The sequence below is a fragment of the Molothrus aeneus genome, chromosome 2 (genome assembly GCF_037042795.1).
Source record: "Molothrus aeneus isolate 106 chromosome 2, BPBGC_Maene_1.0, whole genome shotgun sequence".
NCBI classification, from domain to species: Eukaryota; Metazoa; Chordata; class Aves; order Passeriformes; family Icteridae; genus Molothrus; species Molothrus aeneus.
Genome location: NC_089647.1, coordinates 16305475 through 16322944, shown reverse-complemented (window position 1 = coordinate 16322944; position 17470 = coordinate 16305475). Strand labels below are relative to the sequence as shown.

Genomic DNA, 17470 nt, shown 5'->3' with positions numbered 1-17470 from the left:
TACATCTGTAAATTTCAAAGAATTTGTTTATGCTAGGATACAAACCTCCATAAAGGGTTCTCAGCTGCAAGAGGCTGTGTAAGGCAAATTTCCCAATAAGGAAATTTCTTTTATAAAATGAGAAATTTTAATGAGAGGGGTGTGAGTTCTTATGACTCCACAGACTATCACCAGGTAATTATCATTTTATCTGATGCTTAAAATGCTGACTTGCTTTACAAGTCTTAATAAAAGTCATAGAAGATGAATGGTATTGCCAGTTCTGGGTTAACGGGCAAAATTTCACATGGATAACCAGATGTATTTAGCTGTGATGCTGAGTAAACATATGTGGATAATACTTGTAAAAATCAACTATTCTGGAACACTGATGTTGTTTGTGACCATGATTTCACAACTACTAGCTGCTGTTTTAATGGTGATATAGGGATATTTGCACTCATAAATGTTAAAAATCTGGGGTAAATTTGATGACAGTAAATGGTGTGAGAAAATTTTAACAAATTTTTATTGGTTCATTTAAGATTTAAGACTGCAATCACTTCCAGTTCAAGTAATTTTACTTCAGCACTAAAACTCAGTTTTCTTTTATTATGAACCCTGAATTTAAGAAAAAAATTTCTATCTTGAATTACATTCCTTCCTTATCTAGATGTTCTTGGAAGTCACCTATCAAAACATCAGTCTTGTGTAGAAAGCATTAATGCTTTCTGTGACAGTAAGGATTTGAATGTCAGAGTGAAAATTATGAATTCTGATGTTCATTTTTAATCTTCTAATGGCAGCCATCTACAGTATTTGAGATTATGATGGGGTGGTGGGCGTGGGATTTTTAGGTGGGAGTGAAGAAGAGCTGTCCTATTAAATTGTTGGCAGGTTTTTGGTTTGGTTTGTTTTTTGACTTGACTGCTTATCCTGAAAACATTTTAAATGAACACTAACCTGAGAAACCACAATATTAATGAGCTTTACTTGAAGTTAGCCTTAAAAACTCTGGGTTCCAGCATTCAGCTTATTAGAAAACATGGCACAATGAGTTGTGAGCTGGACTCTGATGTGTCACTGCTTTTGAGATGCACTCCGCTTTCTTCTTTCCTCTTTCTAGATTTAACAGCTATTTCAGGTATTCTTTGAAGTTAGTATCTATTACTGTTGGCATTTCAATGCCATATGATTCTGCACACAGCATGACTTAATCTTCTGTTCTGAATCTAAATACCTCAATAAGGTAACCAGCTCACAGGAACAGCACTTAGGTTTTGTTAGTTAGTAATTCAGAATTTTTTTAAAATATATTGCGTATTCACTGCCTTCTCCTTCCTCCCCCATCTCTCTCAAGGTCTCCCACCATACTGCCTGTAAAGTCAGAAATAAAGCCAGTAATTTCAGATGCAACACCAGAATTTGGAACTCTTCAAATTTACGTCAGCCAGCAAATTATAGTTTTGCAGATGGAAAGCTTTCTGAAGGAAATGGAAAGATGAACCACAAGAGATGTGGTATAGGGGTCAAAGCAACAAGACTGAGGCAGAACTCTTCAGTTACTAATCCAGGTCCTGCTTCTGTCTTGTCTTCATCTTCAACAAGTGAAATTTTGTGCTTGATCATCAGATTTATTAAAATGGAAAAATAGTGTTAACTTACTGTAACAGATTTTGAGAATTATTATTAATCCAAATATGTTTTAAGTGCAGTAATTACACAAAATAAACCAAGATAACTATTGTTTTTTATAATTTGTGATTTTTAAACAATAGTGTCATTGAAATGATTGCATTTGGTGTTACATGCTAACAAGTTAAATTGATGGGAAAAACTGTGTGTCTTTATGAACCTGAGTTTTGCTTCAAGTGTATACTTGAAGCGTTATTCCTGGTAGAATGTTATTGCTTGACCACAGTTACTGAGCTGTCTTTAAAATCACCAATGTGATAAAGCACTCAACACTGCAGAGGTAAACAGGTCAGGACTTAATCCACCCCTTACCCTGTGGGCAGGTGAATGATTTGCATTTTCTATTCAGAGTGTCAGTACCAGGAATCCATAACGTTGCAGCCTCCTGCTAGGATTTAACAAGTGAAAAACTGTTACAGGAGTTACCTCAGCTCTTGAGAAGTGTCCTTTGGAGCCTTGCCTGTCTTCACCCCCACTCCCCATGGAAAGATATTAGGCACAAACAAGAGAGTGCAGCTTGCCCAAGTTGTGGATGCTTCTGGTGAGGCTGCTACTAGACTGATGATCCCAGCCACATGCGTTTGGTTTGTGTAAGGCAAATACTACTCTGCTGTCACTGCTATGCTGTGTTTACTGTTGCTGGAAGAATAATATTTGGAGGTGTGAGTTTTTGTCTTGGCTATTTACTCTGCATCCTTCAGTTGATTGAGGAGTTTGCAGAAGTTCTGATTCTCTGAATGAGTCAGTTGCTTCAGCTCACTGTAAGTTTGTAACCCTTACATCATATTTTTACACTTGAATTTAACGATACTGTTTTATATGAAGAGTTTGAGTTTTCTTTAAGCAATTTCTATAGATAAATCCTGTGATTTCTTTTTTAATTTTTTATTCTGTATGTAACTTCATAGTGCCTAGGTTCAAGGTGGACCTCTTTTATGGAATGTTTTTAAGAGGGGCACAGGTGGGAAAATGGGTTCTGTTCTGAGGTACCTGAGGCAGTGCTTGTGCTGCTGTCTTGACCAGAATTGGGCATAATTGTGCAAGGATCTAATTTATGCAGACTTTTTTTAACTTCAATTAGTTAATATTTTTGGTATGACAGAAAATGGCACTCAGCCACATCATATCACTCAGAGGAGACTGGTTAGTCATAAATGTCATTTTCCCATAACATTTACAGGAACTGGATGTTCTCTAAAACAATTTTAACACACATTATATACAAAAATAAATGTCTGGAGCTGCATTTTCATCCATGGGCAGAGTAGGCACTGTGCCTATCTCTTATGCTAACCATGGCCTTATATTATCAGTCATCAGCAGTGGTAAAACTGAGAACTTTCCATACTGCCATGCTCACTTATTCTTTTGGACTGAAGGCATCCTACTCATGCTGCCAGCCCCTGGATAAGCTGCTCAGTGGCCACTTGCTCATAGACAGGTGGAATTTGTCTGAAAACTTGATTATGCACTCTTCATCCTCAGTGTACAAGAATTTATGTGCTGAAATTTTTCATTTAAATGACATAGATTAAACATGGTAAGTTAAATAAAGATACTTTAGTACTGAATGGCACTGTTAGGGAAGACTGAGAGTTTGCCAGTGATTGGAGGAATAAGGCTGGTTATAAACAATTAGACAAACATTTCTCAGAAATTATATAGGGGTGTCACTGCTTTGCAGGATTCAAATTCCATTACTTCTTGAGGGTTTTGTCTGTTCACACCCATAAACCATACACACATCCTCAGACAAAAGTAAGCCCTTTTTCCGGTGTGCTTATTTCCTGAAGAAGCTCTGTGTATGTTTAATAAACTTTGAGTGTTTGAGACTGGGCTTGGGTGGCACCCCATTTCTTCTTTTTTGTCAGAAAACTTAAACCTGAATTGCAAATTTAGCTTGATGTATTTAAATTTTCCTTGATGCTAAGTTGCATGAAGCAGTGCAGTTGAGGCTTTTTTCAGATTTTCTGATACAGTTGCAACTTTTTCTAATAGTCAACTCTGTAAGTAAAAATATTACCAGCAATAGTGTTAAATAGAAGTTCATTTTGAAGCTAAATATGCATCTTTTCCCATAGACCTGCTAATATGAGGGTGCCCATTTTCTCTAAGATGGGCTTGGCCAGCACTTCATGTTGGAGGCAGAGGTGAGAGAGATGGTAGCAATGCATTGTGGCAGGGTTAACTAGCTGAACTTCGGAGCTACAAGTGATAAGAATCCTGCTAGTTTCCTGCTTTTCACTCTGTGACCTTTGGAATTGTATTGGAGCTTTTCCTTATGCATTACAAATTACTTCTGCATACAGTTCTAGGTACTGAGCCTCTATAGCTCTGGTGACTTACTGACCTGGCAGATAATTCATTTTCTTGCTATCTGTTGTAAACCTGCTAAGTGTTTGGAAGTTGTAGTTTCTCCCAGTAGGCCACATAGACCTGGGAGCACTTGGTGAATTATCTAAAGGTACAGCATCAATGTAAGTTTTGTCTAAAACATGTTAATCCTGAGCCAAGGTGCTCTGGTTCAGCATTTAAGTCTATATGGCTTCTCCAAACTGAGCCTCTTCAGAGAGGACTAGCACATTGTTTTAGATTACAGGACAGGAAGCTACATTGAAGACCTGAAGATGATAGTTTGAAAATTTTTTTAATAGTTCTAACCAAGGCTTACTTCACAGATTTAATTCACACTTCAATAGCAAATGATAGTTTAAGTAGCTTCTTCACCTGTGATGAACTGTTTACTGAAGAAATCTTTTACTCACAGGTCTGTTGATTATGATGTGTTGAAGTAAGATTTTTCCATTTTTGTGCAGCCTTGGTTGTTCACCGTGTTAAAGATCAAATATCCTGCTTAAGAGTAAAAGAAATTGTATCCTTTAGTCGTATGTCCACTCAGAGTGCCAACAGCAATGTTTAGGGTGATTGTGGTGTTTTGGGTTTTTTAGCTACTTGCATGTGTGTTCAGCAGCTGGAGTAACTTCCTTGCTTTGTAAAATTAATGTTTCTCTATTTCCTAGGGGAAAAAACCCTAAATTGTTGGGATTAAAAAAGTGGATTTAACTAGTTCTAGCATTTCTGTGATCAATGATTTCTTAAACTCTTTTTAAATTGGTCTGAGCAGTCGTCCTAAACCCAAGAGAGATGCTAACTTACTTTTTCCATCTTTAGTTGTTTTCTAGTGTTCTTTGCCTTTCAAAAACTGTCATAGGAAAAGGCTTTTTTAGGAAAGAGCAGGGTCACGTGCATGTACGCTTCCCTTGTGCCTTCTTATGAAGACTTTGAGTCCCTTGTTCTTTAAGGAACTGTGAATTCAGTTGAACATTCTGTGCCTTGTTAGTGTAGCCCAAACTGATTTATAACTCAGTATCGTTATTTCGCTACCTGCCCTACTTGATCTCTTTCCTTGCCTCTTGGCTGATGGTCTGTGGTATTCAGGTTATAGTTTCTTGTTTCAGATGTCACTGAAGGAGCTGTAGCATGCTTTCATGTACAGTATGTTTCTGATGTAATACATTTCAGCTTTTATCATTAATCTATAATGTGGTTTCAAATGCTGAAAATAAGAGTTCTCTCTAGCAGAACTTGCAAATTGTTTAGTTAACTGCTTTAATCTAGATATATGAGAGGGTCATTTACAAGTTATAAAGTGTTACCAGTATCAATTTCTGACTCCTCCCACCCAGTTAATCCTGACAGAAATAAGGAAATGTTGCTGTTTACAGAGACGACAGTAATCCTGTATAGCTCTAGGTGGCCGGAGGGACCCAAGCAGGGGCAAGAAGATCCTTCCCAAAGTGGCTGCTTCTTTGTACACCAGGGTACATTCTCCTCCCTCCTCCTTTGTATAGTTTAGCAAGGTGTGTAAGCTTGACTATTCCTGTCAGCTGTTGCCTGCTGCTTTGCCAAAGGGAAGCAATGTGTGAATCTCCCAGCAGCAGCCTAATGAGCATTCTCCACCGGTTGGTGTCGTCCCCGCACCAGCCTCGGAGGCAGCTATTTGTCATCAGGAATTGGCCTGTCGTGAGTGATGCTGTGCTTGCTGACTTGGCTGTAGAGGCTTTCATCCCCCTGCTCTGCTTACTCATACACATGCAAATGAACGTGCTCATTTCTACATCTGATCTGTCTTTAGAAACACAGATTTTAGAGGTTTTAGTGCTGCCAAGGTTCCTGGTGGCCTTTTCATTGAAGACAGTTTGGTGTTTAGTTTTGGAATTTAGTCTTTGGCTGCTAATTAGAAGAACTTTTCTCTTTACATGAGAGAGTATATAGAAGTATTTTGCAAATTAAGAAAAATGTTTCAGATTTAAGCATTAACACTTGACCATTGCATTTTTTTTCCCACGCCCTCCTACATCCAGGTTAGTGTGTTCCAATACTGAGTTTCAGATATTTAGGTTAGGGGTTGGCTGCCCCCAATGTGGCATTGTTACACCCTCAGGTTCAAGTGACCAATATAAATCGCTTTCCTTTTTTTTTTTGGTACGATACATTTTTGGTAACAGAATGTACACCTCAGAAAAGCCAATGTGCTTGACCAGGGGGTAGCATTTTGAAGTTGAAAACAAAAACAACCGTGGCAATTATTAGGCTTCTTCTGAGAAACCTCTTTGTGGCTAAGTAGAATAGAATCAAGTTTGGGAATGTGAAAGGTGATGTTAGGTTCAGGTAGGCCGAACTTACATGTGATAAAATTTTAAAATTTATTTTCTTCATAATTAGTCTTACTCACTGAAAGCTGTATAAATTGTACCAAAAAAAGATTAAATCCATTGAAAGCTGACAGAATTCAGTCAGCTTTAACTTAACTCTTAGATAGTTTTGTCCATGTGCTAAAATTCAATGTGTAATTAAAATGTGAGTTTTATGAGTGCATTACTTTCTATTTTTAAGCAGCCAGTTTTATGTGGGTTTTTTATGGTAGTAGCTTCATGCTGCTTCATTTCACTTTTAAATTTTTTCTTCATTCCCTCACTGTCATTGCGATAGTTGCTATGCAAACACTAGATAAGCTTTGTGTCTCTCATAAAAAAAAGACAAAGTTTTAAATCAGCTGTCTGCAATGAATTTGAAAGAAAATGCTTTGAATATTAGGTTTAAGACAGATTTTAAGAACTCTATCCATCATTTAAGTGCAGTTTTTGTGTTGCTTCCCAGGCCTTTGGAAATCTATAAAGGATAATGAAGTCTGATGTATTGTTTCACATCCCTGACATGTATGCAAGATGAGTGTTTTTCTTATCAGGAGTGGATTTTTCCCATCCACGTTTTCAGTCATGTTCACTAGAGCTTTGCGCCCTACCTGATGTACGTCTGTAAAGCTTTGGGAAGTTTGGGCATCAGCAATGGTGGTTGCAGGCTCTGGTTTCTCAGCTGCTTTGAGGATGCAGCATGAAGCAGAATGGCTCAAATTCTGCTGCTTTGCCTCAGCAGCCACTCTCTGGTGGTCACCTGCCCAGCCTGAGGCTGAAGCCAAGCAGCTGTGTTACACCATCATCATCATCATCATGTGCATAATGAGCTGCAGCAGCAGGCGTGACTTCTGCAACAGGCAAGAAGTCCATGCATTTATCAGCTTGAATGACCAAGGTTATGGTTTTGAGTTGTGTAGCAAGGTTGGGTTGAACATTCACCCCCAGTATTTCCCTATTGCTGTTAAAGGAGGGTTCTGTGATGATGTTGCTGGGTGTTCAGCCAGCATTCATTGTTTGCATGAACGTTCACCTCTTCACATCACATCAGCCCTGCTGAGGAACTGGTTTGGGAGGTGTTTTTCGTTCTGTTTTTAACTGGTGGGTACAGACTGCCTCAGAAAATGTTCAAGTACATTCTGCTAGAAATTGTGAACACTCTGGATGAGCTGTAACTGCCTGAGAGGGCACCACTGGTGCATGGGAGTGAGCACAGCTACTGAACTTTGGGAGCATCAAGGTGCACTGGACATGCAGTCAAAGTGATTTTTGTCTTGCTGACAGAAAACACAGCAAACCTCAAAATCAGCAAAAGGTACTGAGAGGTGTTAAGAGTCAAAGTGTCCATTACTTCACTTAAATCACAAGACTAGGCACTATATTTAGAATTTTTCAGCAGGGTTTTTTACCTTCTTGGAGCTGAGTAATACATTTTAGTGAATGGTTGAACTAACCAAGCTTTCAACTACATCAAGAAGCTCAACTTAAACCCTAAGGGTGCCATGGCAAAATATATTCAGTATGAAACAAAAACTTTAAGCAATTAAAAACTATTACTATGACACAGGTTCTAAGTTCAAATCAACTTGGTGACAAGCTAAAGTGTTGAGGGAAACTATTAATGAGACAGAACAACAATTATATACAATGGTTTTTAAAGATGTGTCTTCCTACATTGTAAACCTCTTAGGTTTTTCTGACTTAGATATTTTAATTGCTTTTTTAACGAACTTTATTCAGGTAGTACCACACTCGGGATTTGAGAACAGCTGCTTGTAGGAAAGGTCCAGAGGAGCTGTAATAGCTCAGTTGCCCATGCCATGTTTACATGTGGTAAAGAATTTTTCCTGAAGAAAAGTAGCAGTTTTTTAAGATCTGCCACAGAAGGAAAACTCACCAGGAATAAAACCAGGCTTTTTTTTTTTAATGCCATGATAAGTACAAAATTGGTAATTCATCATAGCATTAGGTAAATAGTATGAAAATTCTGTTGCTCAGCACAAATCAAGAAATAATTTGATTTTCCTACTACTGATGAGGAATAGAAACTATCCCTTGTATTCTGGATCAAATCTCTAAAAATTCTGCTGTCAGCAGATGTTTGTCAGTGGAGGAAAGGGAAGTGACGGGAAAGGAACAAAGGGTCAATGCAGTTTGATAGGAAGTTGACTTTCATTTCTGGAGGATATATTTGTTCTTAAAATGTTTTCACATTGGATGTTGTGAAAATTGCTATAAAAATTTTAGATGAAGAAATACAATTGTTTAAGACTGAGTTATGTGATGATTCTTTTCTTTCACTGTGTCCTTTTACTTTTAATTGAAACTAGCATTTTAATGACTTAAAATTAGGAATACCGATCAATTAATACCCAAAACATGTTAAGAAATCTGATCTAATAAAGGAGTGTAAAAGAGAGATGGAGGGGGGAAACAGCAGTGAGGCAGTTTAATCATTATACCTCCATCTAATTATCTTGGAGTTTTACCAGTATAAATGAGAGCAAAATTGGTTCTGTAAGTATTAAGTGAAGAATGTTTTCTTTTTAATCTGAGGAAGACAGACTATGAGAAGTAGAGTTCTGGCTTTTGATAGATGTTATGATTTGTTTTAGGCTAGCAGTATTCAGAGTACAGATGCTATTTTAGATACTGCTAAAGCAGTAATCAGTGATAGAAGCCACCCTTCTATGTTGGATCTGGATTTAAATGGTCTCTTACCTATGGGGGGACTTTTTTCTTTTTTCTACTTAGTGCTTCTATCAAATTTATTGCATGCGTAGCATTCCTGTTAATATTTTTTCTTTGCCATATTGTAGTCTCTTGACTTCTTCAGCTCATGCTTTCTACTCAAGAAACTCTTTTTGAGGACTGTCACTTAACTTTGGTTCCTAACACATCTGTTCACAACGTAGCTAAGTTTTCTACTTTATAACTCGACAGTGGATATTTAGAAAACTAAGTAACCATTTTTAAGCTGCAAGGACTCTGCACATATGACAGAATAGTGAGCTGGAAACTTTTTCAGGGGCTCAGGATACTGATACGGGGTATTGTTTTTGTACTGTGAAATTACATTTGTTCTGGTTGCTAGGATTCTTTTCATTCTATATATACACTATACAGTGCCCTCTTCCCTGATTCTCTCAACAGAGGTATAAACTTCCTTGTTACAAAAAAGAATATGTTGGAAACGTGGATGTGACTGTTATCTGATTGCCAGGTTAATAATACACAGATACCTGAATTATATTTGAAATGAAATTTCTCTTTATATTTACATTTTTAGAAGCATGTTGAAAATAACTGCTTCCTATTTTCTCCATGTTTAAAGCAAAAAAAAAAGTTATGAAAAATTTCACACAAGATATTTTGGCTCATCCTTTAAATCCGTGTATGCATGATACTACAACAATGCATCTGTTAGTACCAGCTTTGATTTTTCCTAAATATGTAACTGAACAAAGATTTTGCAGGATTTAAAACATCAAATAAATGGAAAAAATAACCCTTACATCTCTCCTAAAATTGCTTTTTTTTTGTACTAAGGAAAAGGAGACCCAAGACTCAAAAATATGTTTTACTCGTAAGAAGAGTTCAAAATTCAAGGTGTTAAGGTCTAACTTTTCTAACATTTTAAATTACACATAGAACTCTGCAGAGCAGTGCTCAGTAGTTCTAGTTTGCAAGTAGGACAGTACAATTAACTTAATTGCAGTTGCTCCTATGAACAAAGATTTGACAGGGTTTGGTCCTTAATCAACGGGGAGGACAGTCAGGTGTGAATTATAAACACACTGAAGTCTAATCTTCCAAGGTGCTTTGTGCCTCCTCAGAGCTGTTTATCATTCCCTGTGTCCTGGAGTTCATAGCTGCAATACTGTTGAACACCTTGCAGAATAAGCCTTGAAGAGAGCAGCGTGCTTTCTGATCCTCACACTCCTCATCTGTTTGACCAGGATTAAAAGTTTTTTTCATAAAAATCTGACAGTTCTGCCCTCTTGTGATTTGACACTTGCACGCAAGACACAGAAGAGGGAAGCAGTGTGTATGAGTTGAAAAGTTTGTTAGTAATTAAACTAGTTGCAATTCTTTCTTTTAGACATAGCATAATCTTATTGCAAAGTAATGTATGTGGAAATTTATACATCCCACTGAAAACTACAGTAGAAGTTGTTCAAAAGGATAGTTAATGCTTAGAGCCATGTGTGTGTACATGTCTACTAATATATAGCATATGCATGTAAATGCAGCAGAAAGAGAGGCAGTAGCTCTACCTAATATATTACAATACTGTTGGACTCCTTCCACTGCTTTAAATGCAGTCATGATTTTATCCGACCATTTGGAAAGTGTGTGTAATTCATAACTCTCTCCTTTTTTAATGTTACATTAATTCCTCGTCTTTTGCCTCTGCAGGAATTGTTTTAAAGACAGTTTTTAACGCTTGAAATAGTCATCCTATATATGATTCACCAGACATCTTCTAGATCTCCTGGTGCTGTTTTGGGGTATTTCATTGTTTCCCAGTTCCTCGCCCCTCCTTTTTTTTTCTTTTGGAAGTGACTTTTTAAAAAAAGGTATCTCAGCAGGAAAAAGCCAGAAGCGCCAGTGCTTGCCAGAGGAAGCTTGCTTCCCACCCTGTGCCTTACCTTGCGCTGGCGGGCTATAGCAATCCCGGCTGAGGCGGTGCTGCGGGGCGCTGCGCGATGCCATCGGGGCTGCTGCGAGCATTCCAGCGCTATCCCAGCGCTATCCCAGCGCTCCCGCGGAACAATGAGGGATGGGCGCGCGGGCGGCCCGAGCCTATGCACCATTACGTCAGCGCCTCGCCATATAAGGCGCGGTGCAGCCCCGCCGCGCTGCCCGGTGCGCTCCGCTGCGCCCGCTGCCCGGGAGCATCGGCCGCCGCCGGCCAGCGGGGCACCTCGGCCGCCTGTGGGCCGCTGGGCTCGGCCACCGCCGGGCACCTGAGCTTGGCCACCTCTGGGCAACTGGCCCGGCCATCTCTGGGCAGCTCGGCTCGGCTACCTGTGGGCAACTCAGCCACCTCTGGGCAACTCTGCCCCGCCACTTCTGGACAGCCTGGCCTGGCTGCCGCTGGGCAACTGGGCACCTCAGCCCCCTCTGGGCAACTTGTCCCGGCCCCCCTCTGGGCAGCGGGGCTCGGCCCTGGGCAGCCGGGCTGGCCCTTGGCAGCTGGGCAGCAGGCGCTGGCTCCGGCCGAGCCCCGCGCTGTGTGAAACATTGCGTTTGTCCTCCAGCTCAGGGCCAAGAAGAATGTGCGGAAGGTTTGGGTTAGGGCAGTTCCTCTCTAGCACTGATAATAAAGTCATTTTAGGTTGTTACTGATTAAGTACAATGTTTTCCACTTAGTCCCGCAGCCTAGGGTTCGAAAACGGAAAATCTAAATTCCAAGCCATCTTGTTTAATTAGTTGTTCTAAGGGAGCTTTTTCTGTTGGATGGGTTTTTTTCTTTTAATTTTATTATGACAAAAAATGCAACTTTAGCTGAACTCCTCTGAGGGGGGATATGAACTTTGAGCCTTCCTTTTTTTTTTCCTTCTGTAAAGAGTCGGGGTCCTTGGAGGATAGTATTTTATTTCCTGATGATGTAACTACAAAACAATTCTCTTAAGTGATGATGGGAAGGCCAGATGAAATCTGATTTTTTTTTTCTCTTCAATGTTTTTTCTACAAACCCCTTTCCTTTTTCGTATGTTTGTGTTTCAGCTAACACAATTAAGCAGTCCAACCAACTATTTTTAGTAAGAAGGTCTTGAAGAAATGAGTTGTTTGTTTTAATATTTAGGAAAGAGGCAAATAGCCAAAAAATAGGAATTAGATTGAAGAACTTAAACCGTATCTCTTGTATTCCCTGTCCTTTAGTGTACACCCTGAATCAATGCTCTTGACACAAGAAAGAAATACTGGAATTAGGTACAAAATTTGTTATTGAAAATCCACTAAGGGATAACAGGAGTCAGTGAAACAAACTCCTTTTATGTTGGTGTGTAAATCAGACCATTTAAAGGCTTTCTACAGTATTGAAGTAGTAGGTGCATCCACAATTAATTTATTTGCAGCATTTGAATATTAATCTTCATCTCTGTAGCTTAAGCCATTCTCTGCCTGCCTTTAGTGTGTTTTGTCATATTGAACATAATGCTAACACTGAGGCAAGTTACTTATTTGGGGGTGTTGTCTGTAGGTATGAAGACAAGTGGTGATTAAGATGTTTGCATTTAATTAACAAGACAGACATCTTCTAGCTATCTTGCATATATTTACCCTGAGTATAGCCTGAAAAAGGTACTTATTGTTTAGTTGACAAATTCCGGGCAACCCCTTGCATGGTTACTGAGTAAAGACTTCCTTGGAACTCTGCTGCTTATTTGCATGGGTGATCTTGCTGTGTCCTCTTTGTAAGTTTCTGAGCAAGTTCCAATTTGGGTATCCTGTCAGAAGACTTTCAGATTATTTAATACTAACCCTTCCCAAAAGGTTTTGGAGATAGAAAACATCTTATTTGAATATACCAATGGACAGACCAGGATAATATTTCATTTGCTGTTCTAGGGAGAGTTAATAATCAAATCCAAACAGAAGCAAAATAACCTGTCCTTTAGCCGATACTGGCCTATTCAGTTCCTTGGCTAATGTTTTTGAGGCTAATAGTTTGTCTAGATTTTATCAAAAGCATTATGCCAATGTGGGTCATTTAAAATACAAGCTCATGTAGGTGACCTTGGTATGGGAAATATCTTCAGCTACAAACTCAGCCTTTCTGCTGGGACTGTTTAAAATGGCAGGACAACTGAAGGTGCAAGGTGCTAAGGGCAGGCTGTGGAGGTACTGCTGTACCCCCTTCTGATTTGCAGGAGGAGTTAGGGGAGTTATTCAGTGCAAGGTCAGTAGGAGTTAAATGTGAATGCATCTTTTTTTTACATGTATCTATGCGAGCATAAATATATAAATCCTTGGAGGTGAAAACTACTGTTTCTGTCCTGGGTTTGGTTTTTTTTTTTTCTTCCCTTCCCTTTGCAATTGTTTTGGTTTTTTGCAACTTTCCCTTCACCTGCACACACCCTGTTTCTGTAGTCTATATGAAAATTTTTGTTCTACCACATGAAAAAGTTGTTTTAGGCCATAAGCAGCTTTGAAGAAGAGGACTTGTCAAAAGCTGGTAATCAAAAATTCATCCTCACAATCTAGTTCTATTCTGGAGTTCCAAGGAACACAACTCAGATAGTGCTGGTGATAAGTTTATTGGTAGTCTGGGAACAGGGAATAGAGAATGCAAGTCCTTCTGTTTATAAGTCTGTGTTTACATCTGGGGATGGCCAAAATACAAACTCCTCGTTTCTTAATTCCTCTCTGCAATACAAAAGTGCACATCTGTGACCTTCTGCAAACCAGCTTTATCAAAGAGCATCAGCTGAGTGTATAATGACCTGACTTCCTTCTTTTATATTATGACTTAAAGGACATTGTGCAGTGCTACCCAAGCCCTGTTAGGGGCTTGGATATTTTATTAAAAATTCCAAGTTCTGGACTACTATAACATGAAAAAATCATTTTTATCTGAGGCAATGAATTGAGTTGCAAAGGAGCCTTCCTTTACTGCATTTTTACAGTTTCTTTCAGTATCTGTAGGTGGAATCCTGGCACTGGTGAACTACACTGAAGAGGGAAAAAAAAGCCTTTGGGCAGGCAGCTATGCCTGTCTTATCCTCCATTACTCCTTGAAAATGAATTTTGTTTCCTTAGTTACTATACATGGTTTTGCACAGAATTGGTGCATTTGCAAGTATTGTGACAGCAAAAGTTGATTTGTAGATTGTGGATTTGTAGAAATTGGAGACCAAAAGAAAATCTAATTAAATCATTGGTGCATCTCCTGTCAGTGCAGGGCTGCTCTCTGCAGTTGCTTGCAGGGACTTTTTTCTAGTTGCTGCTTATCGTTTTGTATTGTTCTTTGTGCCCACAAAATCTTTCAAGATTTTACTTTAGAAAAATAGAAGCTGGGAAGATGGAAGATTATATGAGGCCAGAGGAAGATAGGACGAATAAGCTAGAAGACTTTGAGGCAGTTGTTTAGGCTTTATCTTAAACTATCTGAATTCCTCCTGTTACTTCCATTGTTAAACTTCTCTTTTTCTTCCCATGGCGTTTCATAGCAGCAGTTCCAGTGTCCTTAAACCCACAACCTATCTATTGCAGCATTTGACCCCTTCCTTTGGCCATTTTGTATCTAAGATAAATAAAGGAAATTAGAACTTGGGCCTGAGTTCAACAAAGCACTTAAAACATTGCCCTGTGTATTTTTGTTGAAAAAGGAAAGGACTTCAGCAGAAGTCTGATTTTAATGATATATTGAAATGTTTGGCTGAATCAGGCTCTTGGTCACATTTACTTCATGTAGATATTGTTGAAGCTTGAGGCTTCTGAAATTCTCCCTAGGGTCTAAATCTTTAGGTTACTTTCATATTCCAAAAATAAACATCTACTGAAGTACAAATACTGTCAAAGCTTTTATTAGTATTTTACATTACTTAGAACAGTTTGCTTTTTTGGAGGTGATCTGCTTAAGTTTTGAATGTGATACCCGGAGAACTGAAACGTACGCAGAGTTGACAAGCTGAATTTTATTGCCTTGCATAAATGGGAGCTGATATTTAATGTTTTAATAACTCATGTGACTTCAAGGATTTTTCTCCACTGTGTGCTCAGCCTTGTCTCTGAAATCTGTGGGAGTTTGGACATTACTCAGTGGAAGAAGATTCACTCTAATTATTTCTTAAAGTAGAAAAGTTTTGAAGGATGCTAATAATCTATCTTTGTTGTTTCTCCTAGCATTATGTTTGATGATCTCTTAGATTTCATCCATAAAGTGTTTTAGAGTTTCATATCCTAACGTATAGACTAATTTTTGAGTATTGCAAAGAGAAATTTGGAGGTTATTATGGCTTATTTACAGTCTGAAATGTACTGACAACTGATAAATGCATGTGGAAGGCAAGGGATAGAAGCAGGGGCAAGTTCTAAAGATAACATTCTTCAGATTAATGTGTCTTTTACTATGGACCATGGGTGGAAATAGATTCATATCTCCATTACTCTGTGGTTTTAATTTTTTTTGGCAGCAGGGAGAAATATTTTTTCAAACTCTCCTATTGTTTACAGATTCCATTATTCTCCCTTTCTTTTTGCAGATACAAATAAAATTCCTAGCCAACTATTATGGATAATTAGATTCCTTTATGTTGAAGTTGATGACTGCACCTCTCAACTATTAATGGCTTCTAAGGAGAACTTGCAAGTGCTTCATATCTGCTTGTGAGATGGCTTTATTTTGTATATGGGACTCAGGGAATTTTTTATGAAAAAGACAACTTTTTGCATGGCAGAGTTTATCATGAACAAGGATGGATAGAATTTAATTTGTATGCCTTCCCCTACTCTATATAAACCATACATATATAGCCAAGTAATCTTTCCTCTGTGATAAAATGAGATAATGTTCTTTAGTTCATGAAAGTTCTGTACAAGAGTGTATTTTAAGAAGTTTGGGGTTGGAGGTTTGTTTTGTTTGTGATGGGTTCTGCAGAGAGATTTTTTTATCAGCCCACCCCCACCCACAAGTATGCCTGTCTAGTTGGGCTATTTCTGGAGGCACGACAGTCATTTCAGTATTAATGCAATAGCAAAAGTGAATTGTAATCCTGTGAAGACTTAGGACCTTGGAAGGTGCTCAGTTTCATGTCTGTAAACAGGCTTGAAAGTAGAACATATTTTAAATGTCTGCCTTTAGTCACTAGATAGCAGAAAAAATGGCACTGTACTACTTTTCTTTATCCATTTCCTTTGAATTCAGTCAAAGCAAGATTCTTTTTGTAGAACTTCAGGGAAGTGGTATGGCTGAAACATTTTGAGCTTCAAGTCTGATTCCACAGGAATCCCTGTCTCTTTTTTTTATGTATTAATCTAAGCTGTGACTTCAGTCATTTTATTCAAAGTGATCAACTCCTTTTCAGAGCAGTGTAATTCTTGTTTGAATAAAAACTGTGCAGGTTTGTTGACTCAGCTTTTCACACTGCCATGAATTGAACATGGTGCCAGTGGAGGATGTTTCTTTCAAAGCTTTGATGATATGAAGTGAAAAAGTAGATCAAGTTATTGCAGGCTCTTTCAGCTCCTCCCTGTCATGCACCATGTCTTCCTTTATGCTTTTCCTTTCACATCTCTTGTTCCTGCACTTGTTGCTCGGTGAGGTGTTCCACCAATGGCTTGGAGGGCAAAACCTAGTACACAGGTAGAAGGGATTTGGCATTCATTGCATTTCTTGGGAGTTGCAGGTTTACAGGAGCCTCCTGAGGCCATTGACTACTTCAGGAGCACAAGCCTGTCAGGCACACAGTTAGGTGAGTGTGGGCTTGAATGCAGCATCAGAACTGGAAGAAGGCTCATTGGTGCCATTGATTTTATGCAAAGTGGAGTGCAAACCTGTTATGCTTTATTTTCTTTTTTGGTGGTTAAGTAGAGAGAATCCAGAATTAAAATGTATCATGAAGTCTACATGTCATTGTTATAATTCTGTTGAACAGGCTTCTCTTGCCTCCTACTGATTAACCCAGTGAAAACAGAGCTGTTAAAGAGCTTTTTTAAAAGGGAGTAAGGCTGTAGAAGAATGACTGTGGATGCTAAGGAAGGTAAAATTTGCAAAGAGAGAAAGTACTTTTTATTGGGCTGCCTGCATTAGCAGAGTAAAACACAAACATGCTCTTGGGCCTGGAGGCCTTTCTTTGGGTCTTAAGATGCTGCATCTATGTTACAAAATCTGTGTAATACCAGACATATTTTCTGCCTTGATAAACCCCCCCTTAGGATTCCTGGTAAGAAATACATTCAAAAAGGCTTTTCTTATTCTCTGTAATTTCAGTAGCTATATGTTAGTTCCTGTTTAAAGCACAATGCTTCAAGTTATTGGTGATTTTGGTACCTGTTCAAGGAATATGTGTTGAAATAACGCAGAGGCAAATGGATCCTATACAGGCTGTTTTAGATTGTGGATTCTTAGGGATGTAATGTAGCTCATAAAA

At 38.6% G+C, this 17470-nt stretch overlaps 2 protein-coding genes across 4 annotated transcripts in view; one reads left to right on the top strand and one right to left on the bottom strand.

Moving 5' to 3' along the window:
- Positions 1-17470, top strand: part of CMSS1 (cms1 ribosomal small subunit homolog) — a 227879-nt gene that overhangs the window by 28694 nt on the left and 181715 nt on the right. The gene's annotated exons all lie outside the window — the stretch shown is intronic.
- FILIP1L (filamin A interacting protein 1 like) overlaps positions 1-17470 on the bottom strand; it is a 173795-nt gene that overhangs the window by 8224 nt on the left and 148101 nt on the right. Inside the window, exon 1 of one of the 3 annotated variants that reach the window (XM_066571989.1) lies at positions 11021-11134. The exons of the other annotated variants lie outside the window; for them this stretch is intronic. The gene's annotated coding sequence lies outside the window, so the exon portion shown is untranslated. Of the gene's footprint in view, positions 1-11020; positions 11135-17470 lie in introns of those variants that run through there. 3 annotated transcript variants of the gene reach the window in all.